General features: G+C 39.8%; 1 protein-coding gene and 1 pseudogene across 1 annotated transcript in view; both read right to left on the bottom strand.

Moving 5' to 3' along the window:
• LOC127664607 (ankyrin repeat domain-containing protein 26-like) overlaps nucleotides 1–14,463 on the bottom strand; it is a 503,453-nt gene that overhangs the window by 83,025 nt on the left and 405,965 nt on the right. The window lies entirely within an intron of this gene.
• The window catches only part of LOC127665188 (sperm motility kinase X-like), a 32,372-nt pseudogene that overhangs the window by 10,889 nt on the left and 7,020 nt on the right, over nucleotides 1–14,463 (bottom strand).

The raw sequence follows: 14,463 nt of genomic DNA, 5'->3' as shown, positions 1-14,463 counted from the left end.
TCTTCCATGTCTTTAGATTTTGAATAGCTCTTCAAGTGGTATCTAATTGTAATCTTAAGTAGACCACAACAGTGTATTCCCTGTTTCCACTGTCATTGTGGTGATGTCACCAGTTTGAAAATATTATCAAGAAGGAATAACAGGAATCTCATCAAGTGTGACTACATTGTAGTACAGTCAAGGCAGAAATGACTATGAACATGGGGATGCTTGATGGTGAATGAAGCACACAAAAATGACAGCAGTGTCATAATTAGTTCATTCTGTTAAAAATGTACAAAATTCTTCTTCTTTTGACTAACAGAGCCCAGGACAATGAAGTACACAGACAGATGCTGCAATTGTAAATGGAAGCCCATAGTTACCATGAGTCCTGAAAGCATGAACTTGGTTACCATGAACAGCTGAAAGAGAAAAGATATAAATACAGAATTAGAAAATATATACTTTAAACAGGCCTCAAGGAATGTGAACATGGTTATGGGGACAATCTGTGATAGAAGAAATATTTTAAGGAACTTTTTCAATGTTGGTGCTAAGGCAGAGAGGAATTCTGGACCTGGTCGAAATACTGGCTGTATGCATACTGTGTGGTCCTTGTACTCTCTTAGTCCTTCAGTATTAGTTTTATAAAGTCAAAAACCAACCCATATATATCATGGAATACTTATATACATGAAAATAAAAACTCAAAATAATTTGTGCAGCTTTTATTGATAGCTAATGGTATTAAGCACTAACAAAATTAACTCTATAGACTATGTTGAGTGGACATCTACTTCAGAAGAGCTTCCTATGAAGGATTTACCCCTTTAGTACATAGCAGGTTGATTTAATCAGTCTAGAACAGAACATTGATAGGTCTATGCTAGAAAGCACGAAAATGAGTCTTATTGTGGGAAGCCATAATGGACCCTCACTAACAGCGTGGAGGGCTGGCAGGGCAAAGGTCCTGAGTAAAACAAAGAAGAGCCTCTCCCCATGAACTGCCAGTTAAACGGAAGTTCTGAGATAACCACGGGATGTTCCAGCTTGTGCAAACATTGGATGTCTCCACCGGGCGACCCTTATCTCTTCCTGCTGAAACTGCCAAGAATGCCCCTACCTCCTTTGTTCTTGCCTTGAGGCAAGCTCTTCCTCTGGAAGCTCAAAACCTGTGAACCCCAGAAAATTAAACAAGACCTCGACAATTGAACCCTGCGTGGTCTCCTTTTTCTCTCCCCTGTACCCCCCCCCCCCGTTCCCCTTTGACCCTCAGGTAGCACCTCTTCGGAACCCTGAATAACTGGACCTGCTGGACAGGCCATCTTATCAAGAATTTTATAAACATTTGTGGATTCAAAATGATGAATGATTTAAAACATTTAGAACTAATAAATGAATTAAAGGAATAACTACAGATCATTTCACTCAGGAAATGTTTTGAATTATTTCACTAAATACAACATAGATGAAAATACAAAATAGACAAGTGTGAATTTAGTTACATTTAATTTCCATTTTTTGTTTATAACTTAGTTATTTTTTCTAATTATGCACATTTGTGTGTTTGTGAAAGTGCCTGAAGAGGCCTACAGAGGCAGAGGCATCAGCTCACATCTAAGAGGATTTTTACGTGTTTGTATATATGTGATTTATACCTGAGGTGGGAGCTCGAAACTGAGCTAGAACAGCTTCTGAATCATGTCTCCTACATCAGTTTTACTGCTGTTGCTGCTGCTGCTGTGATGCTGTGCTGTTGTTGTTGTTGTTGTTGTTGCTGCTGTTGCTGTTGTCATTGTTTTTAAAAGAGGGTACTTGCAACATTCCCAGGGAAAATCAGAAGCTCCAAATCAATTTTATAGCTCACAGCCTATTACCCTCATGTACTGATTACAGATGTGCATTAGGACTTAGCATTAAGCATTTTTAAATTCTGGGATAACTCACAAGTTTTATAATAAATGTATAAATCTCTACAAATAATGGGATTATACACTCTATAAGGAGATATAAAAATAGAAACATCTAACTTAAATCTTACATTTAAAAATAATTTTACTGAGACTGACCAGTCCTGTGTGTGTGATTCTCAACACCCAGCATTGGTCTAGTTGTACATTCTATGCACCAGCCCAGTCTGGTCAACCCTACTAACCGTAGCTGGTTATTGCCACATCAATCTCCAGAGTTTGCTTAGATATGGATGGGTAAGCTCCCTGGACCTGGCCTGAGGGACCCATACAGATTTAACCAATGGTACAATTCAATGCTTGAATCTTGTCTGTGATATGATGAGAACGTTATGCAGCTCTGAGTGATAGGAACATTACTTGCTGCTGCCATCCCCAACCTTGGATTGGGCACACATCCTGGACACCGATCTAGCCTTGGGAGCACTCACGATCCTAGTCTACATATGTCATCCTTATAACTCCAGACATAGATCAGATAACACAGCATGCAAAGCACCCCAACTAGTCTCAGTTATTTAGTCCATTCATGTGTTCTCTTGCTTAGTCCAAATCTTGATTAACTCTGTTTCTCAAATCAAAAATCAACACTGAATATCCAAAATATTGATCAACCCACTCATGCCTGAGTTGAAATCAATCAAGAGTGAACAACAACAACAGCAACAACAAATTTCTACTCAACAGAGGTGGCCTAGAATCTCACATTAGGCACACAACCAATAAAATATGTCCACATCCCCTGTCTCATCACAAAACACAAGCAAATTGATATAGCTCCCCCAAACTCATTAGGTCTCACAAAAAAAAAATGTTCTCAAACTAAAACTACCTAAATGAAGCCCAGGATACATAATTTAAAAGAACATTCATGAACTTCATCAAATAATTCAGGGAGTTTGAGGAAGACATCAACAACAACAGCTCAGTCAAAGTAGTGAGACCAATAGTAGAGACCTGAATGATGCCAAAGAAAACAACTACAACCACAAAACAATAAATGAAATGAAGACAATTTAGGATTTGAGAACTGAATTCAGCAAAAGACAAATGGTGAAAAGAACTCAAGCTGAAATGAAGATGTAATGGAAAAACTACTCAGGCAGAAGCCTCATAGGTAGAATGGATCAAGTTGAAGGTCATAGACTACTTGGATATGAAGTACAGGAATCAGTGCACACAGCAGGAAAAGTGAAGAAATTAAACACCTGAGAGGAATGTGAAGGATCTGGAAAACACCATGAAATATAAATTTTTGGAATTATATTCTTAGATGACTCCAAGGTTAATGGCACAAAATGTATCTTCCTAACCATGACAGAAGAAATGTTTTCTCAAAAAAGAAAAAAAAAGAAACATATCAACAGATTCAATAAACACACAGAACACCAAGTAGACAGAGGCAGGAAAAACCTCTCTATATTATATTCAAAGCACTGAATATACACATAAAAAGTATTGAAAATTGCAAAGGAAAAACCAGAAGACGCCTAAAATGAAAAATCCACCAGAACAGCAATGAAATTCTCAATGGAATTTTAAAAGCCAGAAGAACCTGGATTAAGGTAGTCTAAATTATAAACCTAGACTATAACACCATGCAAAATTCTCTGTCAGAGGTGGAAAAAGAAAACTTTTGCATGACATAAACAAGTTAAAATCCATCAAACCAGCCCTACACAAACCAACAGAGGCAATACTTCTGACAGAAGAGAGAAATACACATAGTCAAGAAAGAAAGCAAACAGAAAGCTGTACGTCCTTCACTATAGAAAGAAACCAAATGAAGCTGTAAGTGCTGAAACACCAAGGTAGTGCTAAGAATGTTCTCTCTCATTTTTGAGATACAGTTAAAATATGCATTTCTATTTTTGTGCACGTGATCCTTAAACATGCAAATCATACCTACTGCTGAACTCCAACTCAGCATGATTTATATAATTCAAACAGCTTCAGGTAAACTAACAGGCTGGTACCTAACCATTTCTAAGTTGTCCCTCAACAAAACCTGGACCTAACTCTAGTCTCTAGGCTAGTCCCCAAGAACACCAGAGTTTCCAGGTTACACCCTCAACTAGACCATTTTCTCTATGTTATTCCCCCAACAAACCTGCACTCCAGTTTACAAGCCCACCCCTTGACTAAGGAACACCTATGTAGAGTGGAGCAGAAGTTAAGTTTATGATATGACTTCCAGCACAAGCTCATTATGTTAAAAGGCCACATTAACAGTTAGATGCTTGCACATATGCTTCCTGCATGCTGCTTAGTATAAAGCTTTGCCCCACAAATATTCAGGGGCTCACCCACTGCCAAAACTGTTCTGCATGACAGCTGTACATGGGAGCGGGGGAGCCAAGCTAGCCCAAATAGAATAAAGACCTTGCTGTGAGTTGCATCAGATCAGCTCCTGTGTGTGTTTTGGGGATCACTAATATTTGCCTGGCACAACAAAATTTATAACACTTGTCAGAAAATCAGTAGTTAACATTGTGTTATTCTTTCATAATTAACTTTCATAAATGGCTATTACAGTTCGCATTCTTTCTGAGGTGTCTCCTGTGGCTCAGGACATCCCACAAGGCTCAGAACTAAAAGTATCGGTGTACTCTAGAGATTTGCAATGTGATTATCTCCTTGAGAGCAGATGAGTGGTTGTCACAATGCACCCACAGAAGACATACTCTTTTAGCAATTAAGTTCAGAACCCTCAACAACACCTCTGAGATCTGGGGACCTCTCCTGGATCAGATTACAACAAGGAACTTCAAAAGGCACAGGCTCTCCCACAGCAGCTGGCCTTGGAGCTGCAATCTATTTCACTAATCACCTCCACCAACTGCTCTGGATGCATCTGACACACCTACCCCAGAAGAATCTGTGTGACAAGTTTCACAGACTGAGGCATTTGACTTCAAAATAAGGATGTCTCCTGGAACTGGTTGTGGAACTCTCGGCTGGAGAGAACATATTGAGCCATAGTTCTCATGGCAATTTTTCTTTTTTGTTCTCTTTCATTCTTTTTCTTAGTTACAGGTTTCTAGTAGCCTAGAAAATTATCTTAAGCAAGAATAATGGGTATGAAACCACCCCTTGAAATGGGTTACTGTCCCAACCCACAGGACAGTCCACAGGGTTCCTGGTGCTACCTAAGAAGAAGTGGGGGTGGGGGTGAGGTGGGGGGGGATGGAGAGAGAAACACAAAGAGGCAGACAGCAAGTCAGTATTCTGATCAAACTGTCAAACTTTAATTTTCACACAAGGCATTATAAAGGCAAGCAAGCAGGTGTGGGGAGGTGTGAAGGGGGAAAGTCATTGTATTCGGGGAACAATCTCAGGGGGCTTGCATCATTCTTCAGGAACAGTTTCTCAGAATTGTCTCTCAGGATCTCAGGGAAGATTTGGCAGATGCAGTAGGAACTTGGCATCATATTTCAACCAAGAGGAGGTAAAGTGAAAAGGGGTTGCTATGGTAACCTAATGACAGGTGAGCTTCATTTGTTCCAGTCCACTTGGGTGAACTCTGTATGTACTGACCATCTTGCTTACTTGGCTAATTTTTAAACTAGTACATTTCCTTCAAAAAGTAGCCTAGAGAAAGCAAGCTGGAAATGGCTGAGAGGAGGGGGTTTTGAGATCTCTGTGAGAATGGCTCCTGGCAGGTTACTAACATGACCTTGTCTCCAGGGAAACCAACGCTTTACTTTTCAAATCGTTTACAAAATTATTATGATAGATAAAAACTTTCCCACCAATAAAATTTCATATGGCTACACGTGTGTCATTGGAGATGGGTTTTGGTATACAGTAAAGCCTTAATTAGAAAGAATTAAAATAGCTTAAATTTATGCTTTGAAGATTTATAAAAAAAATCAGGCATTAGATGTTAAGCAATAATTAACCATAGGGGCTGAAAAGTTAGCTCAGCGGTTAGGTTAAGAACACTGACCATAAAGGTTTACTAACTTGTCCTTGGGAATATACCACTAGTCTTGGATGACCACTGTATTAAACATATTGTTTTAGAATTGTTATATTTTTGATGATGATATTACCTGTTCTGTTTGTGATTCACCAAACGTAGTTTCAGAGTCATAATGCTTAGATGATTTTTGTATTTTACTTTGCCAAATAATTCTTGTTGGTATTCATCATTGTTTGCTGAATATGACTTCTAAGAGTTGTGCATGTTTGGTTTAATGAATAAAATCCCATGCTTGAGAGCTACAAAATACACTCAGATTCAAACTGCCTCTGTGTTTGTTGCTGTTTGTCACCATCAAATCCTTACCCACCTCGACTTCCGAGAACCCTCATCCCAAGGACCCCCATACCTGGCTGGTGTGGTCCATGGCATTCATCAATCCCTCACCTAGTACATATGCTATCCTTCTCACACCAAGCTTAGCACACTTCCTTTTAGTGACCAAAGCCTTGTTCTCTAGGCAACAGAAGTACTTTATCCTACTACTGACCATGTCCATTTGAGATGTCGTCTAGGTGACTTCACTTCCAACACATTGAGCTTCAAGAACCTGGAAGTACTTGCTTCTAGTTCACATCTATTCAGCCTGCAGATTCTAGGATTTGTGGAAGCCACTAGATTCACTTGACACAACTTTGGAATGATGGAGAAAATGTCTTGTAGTCACCAGGCCCCAGGTGTTCCTCATGTGTGCAAAGCTCTAGGTGGGTTTTCACACATAACATACACATGTGCTGTGGATAGTGGCTCACCATCCTCTTACAGTGCATTCACAGTGGCATTTCAGCCACACTTACAACAGTGGATACTAACACTCTTCACCACAGTTAGGGAATATACTACCTGATTATGCTGTTAGCTGATTGGATGTTTGGTTGTGTAAATTGTTAATTAACACAAAAAATAGATGTGCTAGTTATATAATACTGCATAACAAGGACAGTCTAGATTTAGTGGTGTCAAATGGCATTGATAACTTAATAGTTTCTGTGGATCAGGAATCCAGCTCTTGTTTACAAGGTCCTGTGACTCTGGGTCTGGCACCAAGCAAAAAGCCTGTGGTCTCCTACTGCAGAAGATCTGCTTCCAGCCAAAGCAATGGATGCTTTCCCAATACTCTGGTAGCTGCCTATGGATCACACATGGTAACCAAATTGGCAGTCAGAAATTTAAATTCTTCCTGACTAGGGGACCTGAGGAACATTCCTCCTGTCCATTCCCTAAGTTATTCACAACCTTTCAGGCTGAGGAGAGAGAGTTGAGAGGAGCTTCTGCTGGCCCCAGCCTCTGCATAGCTCTCTTCCTTCAGAGATCTGTGCTCTGGGTTCTTGTCTACCTTACCATCACCAGAATCAACTCTGTTTCACCAGATAAGGAGACTAATGACTCTGTTGGCTTCCATACACACGAGCAGGAATCATTCCAGACACTGTGTGTGGCAATCACAGAACCCATCCCACCAGCTTCCCTTCCACGGATCCCAAACTTGTGCTTAGAATTAGGCTCACACACTATGTATCATGACCACAGGTAGAATCTCACAAATTTTCTTTAGCATCCTGTTGCCAGACTTCTCTAGCTACCCATCTAGCACACCATTTGTATAACAGTTCATGAACTTGACTTGACTGAGACGAAACGGCTTTTCATGTCATTATTGGGAATATTGGTTAATCTTTTGGATTAACTTCGTGTTGTGTGATGGTTTTTTCCTTTAAACTTTAAATTTTTATTTTATGTGTGGATGGTTTGTCTATATGTAAGAATATACCACATGTGCACCTAGTGTCCACAAAGGCCAGGAGATGGCATCAAATCCTCTGGAACTGCAGTTACATGCAGTTGTGAGCCACAATGGGGTGTTGGGAATATGATTTGGGTCATCTGAAAGAGCAGTGGGTGCTCTTAAACATCCACTATCTCTCTAACACTTGATGTGTAGGGTTTTATAAATGGTTGATGATACTGTTTAACTCTTAATAATGTACGTTTCAAAAACTAGTGCCCTGTTTGTATCATAAATTTTTACAACCAGAATGTCTTATTTAATGTATTCAACCTTAACTTGTGTTCTCATTTTACAATGCTAGAGTGGAAACTAGAGCCTCGTGCATGCTGGGAAGCACTTCACTGTTGAGTTGTCTTCCAAGGTTAGATGACTCCCTGTCAGGTACATGCACCCTATCCCAAGAACATGAAGACATGCTCTTTTGTGTTCCTTACATTTTACATTCAAGTCAAGATCATTGATCTACAGATGTTTTGATTTTTTGAGACCAGATTTCACGGTGTTGCCCAGGCGGGCTCTGAGCTCACAATCCTTTTGCTTAGCCCTATGACTGCTGAGAACATGAGCTTATTCCTCTATCCTGTGTGAACCACCACCATCATCCCCCTTGCATTTCTGAGCCACATCTCCTTTTCTGGCTGACCTCATTCCAGCCTCTGCAGACTGTTCACCAGAAGAGTACTTCCTCTGTAGTTTGACTCTGTGGCCTTCTTGGTCTTGCTCAGGAAAAATTCTCTACAGAATTGATTTGGTACAATCTGTGGTTTAGCTGGTACCCTTATCAGAGCTGCTGCAGGATTGCCCACCCCTAAGGACTCTGCCCATCCATGTGTCACTCCTCAAACTAATCTTTTAGCTACCTTTTCTGTCAGACAAGTAGACAGAGCCACCAGAGAGAAGAACTGGTAAGGTTAAGTGAGACCAAACTCTGTGAAACTCACAATTAAGGTAGATGTGGGGCCAGCTCCCTGCCAATCTACCTGCTCTGGAACTCACTTAATCATGACACCCTACTGGGAGGACCATTGCAATCAGTCACTTAGCATAAAAACCTGGAATTCTCCATGTAATGAGGTATCTAAATAGGCTTGGGTGTTCAGCCACTGAGCTTCCCGTCCTGAGCATTCCTTCCCACAAAAAGTATTTAATTCCTGGCTCACCCTGAGAAAGGTGTATGCATTCACATTTATCATCAACACAGTTTGGATAAGCAAGGACCATCTCTTTCATCAGGGATTGCCACAGAGGGAAGGCCTTCATAATAAAGAGCAGTGCCTATGTCTCCTGGGGAAGGACTTCTTTCTTTTACTCCATGCTCTCATACTTTACACACAGACTTGGCACCAAACTGGGCCCTGCCCCCACACCCAGGCTCTGTCATTCCCTTCCTACATGGCAGGTGGACGACCAGAGGGGAAGTGCTGACCTGGGACCCCCCATTCCCAACTCCAGGAAATATTCCAGCAGGACCTAAGTAAACAGGAAACTGGGAACCACAGGAAACTGGGACCACAGCAATCATCCCTGACTCACAGATTGAGACCAGCATTACAGACTGTGTTCTGCCTTTAATGAGCCACTGTCTGGCAATCTACCGTGTGTGTGTGTGTGTGTGTGTGTGTGTGTGTGTGTGTGTGTGTGTGTATTTGTGTCTGTGTATGTCTGTATATGTTTGCATGACTATGTGTGTGCCTGTGTATATATGTGTGCCTGTGTGTATCTATATATCGGTATGTCTATGTGTGTGTATCTGTATATTATTTTTGTTTGTGTCTAAGTATTGTGTGCTCCTTTGTGTATCAGTGCCTGTACCTGTACTTATGTATCTGTATGTATGTTTGTATCTGTATCCGCGACAGTTTATGACTTGTGTGTATCTGTATGTGTTTTGTGTTGCTGTTTATGATGGTTTGAAAATGATTGGTATAGGGAGTGGCGCTATTAGGAGGCCTTGTTGGAGTAGGTGTGGCCTTGTTGGAGGAAGGATGTCATTGAGGGTGTGGTGTTGAAGACCCTCATCTTAGCTCTCTGGAAGCCAGAATTCTCCTGTTTGACTTTGGAACAAGATGTAGAACACTCAGATCTTGAAACACAAAGCCTGCCTGGAAGCGGCCATGCTCCCACCTTGATGATAATGGACAGAACCTCTGAACCTGTAAGCTAGTTCCAATTAAATATTGTCCTTATAAGAGTTGTCTTGGTCATGGTGCCTCTTCAAAGCAGTAAAACCCTCTCTAACACAGTGTTTTTATATGTACCAATTTCTGTGTGTGTATCTGTGTATCTGTGACAATATCTGAAGATTCCTTATTCTATATCCCTCCTTCCTGATTCCAGTAGTTAATGAGTCCAATAACTTGAGACTTAGAATAATGGAATTTTTGCAATAAAAAAGCAGCTACACAGGCTGGGGAGATTGCACAGTGGTGCTGAGCATGTTTTTTTTTTTCCAGAGGTCTTAGGTTCAATTCATAGCACACACATGACAGCTCACAGTTGTCTGTAATTCCAGTTGTATGTGATCTGACACCCTCACATATACATACACACAGACAAAACACCAGTGCACATGAATATACATATTTTAAAAGCAGCTACAGTTAATGTCTAATGTCAACAGATGTATAGATAAACCCTCTGAACCTATCTTTGTTGACATTCTGGGGACATATAAAACATTATATTTTGTTGGCATACAGATGGTCCACCGAGCAGCCCAGGGCCTGGGGTCAGTCCAAGGCAAATGCAGGAACGCTACTATCAGAAACCTAGGCAATATAGTAGCATCTGAACCGAACTCTCCAACATCAGCAAGTCCTGATTATGCAAACACACCAGTAAAACAAGATTTGGATTTAAAATCACTGTTCATGATGCTGCTAGAACACAAAAAGGACATAAATGAATCTCTTAAAGAAATACAGGGGAATATGAATAAGCTAGAAACCCATATAATGGAAACACAAAAATCACTTAAAGAAATTCAGGAGAAAAAGTCTCAAGAGATAGAAGCCAATAAAGAAGAAACACAAAAAAACTTAAAAAAAAATGCAGGAGAAAGTAAGTGAAACAGCAGAAGTCATGAAAGAGGAAACACAAAAATCTCTTAAAGAATCACAGGAAAACACAAACAAGCAAGTGAAGGACCTAAGCAAAACCATCCAGGATCTAAAATCAAAAGTAGAAACAACTAAGAAATCACAAAGGGAGACAACTTTGAAGATAGAAAACCTTGAGAAGAAATCAGGGGCTATAGATGCAAATATCAACAACAGAATACAAGAGATGGAAGAAAGAATCTCAGATGCTGAAGATACCATAGAAACCATGGACTCAACAGTCAAAGAAAATGCAAAATGCAAAAAGCTTGTATCCCAGAACATCCAGGAAATCCAGGACACAATGAGAAGACCAAACCTAAGGATTATAGGTATAGATGAGAGTGAAGATTTACAGCTGAAAGACCAGCAAATATCTTCAACAAAATCATGGAAGAAAACTTTCCCAACTTAAAGAGAGAGATGCCCATGAATATACAAGAAGCCTACAGAACTTCAAACAGACTGGACCTGAGGAGAAATACCTCTTGTCACATAATAATCAAAATCCCAAATGTACTAAACAAAGAAAGAATATTAAAGGCAGCAAGAGAAAAAGGCCAAGTAACATATAAAGGAAGACCTATCAGAATCACACCAGACTTCTCACCAGAGACCATGAAAGCTAGAAGATCCTGGGCAGATCTCATGCAGACTCTAAGAGAATACAAATGTCAGCCAAGACTATTATACCCAGCAAAACGCTCAATCACAATATATGGAGAAACCAAGATATTCCATGACAAAACCAAATTTACACAATATCTTTCTACAAAGCCAGTTCTACAAAGAATAATAGGAGGAAAACTCCAATACAAGGAGGGAAACGACACCCTGGAAAAAGCAAAATAGTTACCTTCTTTCGTCAAACCCAAAAGAAGATAACCACTCAAATATAAAAATAAAATCGAATATTACAGGAAGTAATAATCACTATTCCTTAATATCTCTTAACGTCAATGGACTCAACTCCCCAATAAAAAGACATAGACTAACAGACTGGATAAGGAAACAGGACCCTACATTTTGCTGCATACAGGAAACACACCTCAATGTCAAAGACAAAAACTACCTTAGAGTAAAAGGCTGGAAGACAATTTTACAAGCCAATTGTCTCAGGAAACAAGCTGGAGTAGCCATTCAGATAAAATTGACTTTCAACCTAAAGTCATCAAAAGAGATACAGAAGGACATTCTTGCTGGTCAAAGGAAAAATCCACCAAGAAGAACTTTCAGTTCTGAACATCTAAGCGCCAAATGCAAGGGCACCCTCATTCATAAAAGAAACTTTACTAAAGCTCAAAGCACACATTTCACCTAACACAATAATTTTGGGTGACTTCAACACTCCACTCTCCTCAATGGACCGATCAGGAAAACAGAAACTAAACAGGGACACAATAAAACTAATTGAAGCTTTAGACCAATTGGACTTGACTGATATTTATAGAACATTTCACTCTAAAACAAAAAAAATATACCTTTTTCTTAGCACCTCAAGGTACCTTCTCCAAAATCGACCATATAATTGGTCACAAAACAGACCTCAACAAATATAAAAAGATCGAACTAATCCCATGCCTCCTATCAGATCACTATGGAGTAAGAGTGGTCTTCTATGGCAACAAAAACAACAGAAAGCCCACATACACATGGAGGCTGAACAACAATCTACTCAATGCCACCTTGGCATACACTAGCAGCTTAACGACACACCTGGAACAAAAAGAAGCCAATTCACCCAGGAGGAGTAGAAGACAGGAAATCATCAAACTCAGGGCTGAAATCAGTCAAGTAAACAAAGAGAACCATACAAAGAATCAACAAATCCAGAAGCTGGTTTTTTGAGAAAATCAACAAGATAGATAGACCCTTAGCCAGACTGAAATGGGAAACTGGGGAAGACCCTTGAGGACATTGTTACAGGGGGAAAGTTCCTGAACAGAACACCAATAGCGTATGCTCTAAGATCAAGAATTAACAAATGGGACCTCATAAAATTACAAAGTTTTTGTAAAGCAAAGGATACCATCAAAAGGACAAATCGGCAACCAACAAATTGGGAAAATATCTTCACCAGCACTACATCAGATAAAGGGCTAATATCCAATATAAACAAAGAACTCAAGAAGTTAGACCCCAGAAAACCAAATAACCCTATTAAAAATGGGGTTCAGAGTTAAACAAAGAATTCTCACTTGAAGAACTTCAGATGTCAGAGAAACATCTTAAAAAATGCTCAACTTCACTAGTCACCAGGGAAATGCAAATCAAAACAACCCTGAGATTTGACCTTACACCAGTCAGAATGGCTAAGATTAAAAACTCAGGAGACAGCAGGTGTTGGCGAGGATGTGGAGAAAGAGGAACACTTCTCCACTGCTGGTGGGGTTGCAAATTGGTACAACCACTCTGGAAAGCAGTCTGGCGGTTCCTCAGAAAACTGGGCACCTCACTTCCAGAAGATCCTGCTATACCACTCCTGGGCATATACCCAGAGGATTCCCCAGCATGTAATAAGGATATATGCTCCACTATGTTCATAGCAGCCCTATTTATAAAAGCCAGAAGCTGGAAAGAACCCAGGTGTCCCTCAACAGAAGAATGGATGCAAAAAAAATGTGGTATATCTACACAATGGAGTACTATTCAGCCATTAGAAACAATGAATTCATGAAATTCTTAGTCAAATGGATGGAGCTAGAGAACATCATACTAAGTGAGGTAACCCAGTCTCAAAAGTTCAATCATGGTATTGAACTCACTAATAAGTGGATATTAGCCTGGAAAACTGGAATACCCAAAACATAATCCACACATCAAATGAGGTACAAGAAGAACGGAGGAGTGGCCCCTGGTTCTGGAAATACTCAGTGTAGCAGTATAAGGCAAAACCAGAACAGGGAAGTGGAACAGGGGGAGGGAAGGGGGCTTATGTGACTTTTGGGGAGTGGGGGTCAGAAAAGGGGAAATCATTTGAAATATAAATAAAAATATATCGAATAAAAATGTAGATTATAAAAAAAGAAAAAACATTATATTTTATTTGGTATGTAGATTTAAATTTATGTTGAAAATCAAAACATTTACTAATTCATCAAGACATTCATCCATTTGAAGTATAGCAAATTTACAGAGTTGTTCAATTATAAAAATCCAGATTGCGGATATTTCTATCACTTCAATGACATCCATACCCACTTTCAGTTAGCTAAGACCTTGATATAATCAATAATTTTGATAGGAGGTTTGAGACAGTGTCTCACTATGTACCTTGAAACTCACTATGTAAACCAGGCTGCTGTGTACTCCCCCAGCCTTTGAGCAGGGTTTTGGAACAAACCTAATGGCTAGGTACTACTACTCAGGCTTTGAAATTCTGGCCCATTGTTCTTCAAAGAACCTGCAGCTTCCTGTGAATACCTGAGAGCACCTGATTCTAGCCTGAGGCAGAGCACTCTAACACAATGGAATACTACTCAGCAATTAAAAACAATAAATCATTAAACTTTTAGGCAAATGGTTGAAACTGGAAAATATCATACTAAGTGAGGTAGCTCATACACAAAAGAACACACATGGAATACAGTCACTGATAAGTGGATATTAGCCCAGAAACTCTGAATACCCAAGACACAA

Source organism: Apodemus sylvaticus, chromosome 14, assembly GCF_947179515.1.
Source record: "Apodemus sylvaticus chromosome 14, mApoSyl1.1, whole genome shotgun sequence".
In the NCBI taxonomy this organism is placed as follows: domain Eukaryota; kingdom Metazoa; phylum Chordata; class Mammalia; order Rodentia; family Muridae; genus Apodemus; species Apodemus sylvaticus.
Note: the sequence above shows the minus strand (reverse complement) of the source record. Positions and strands in the feature narration are given on the sequence as shown.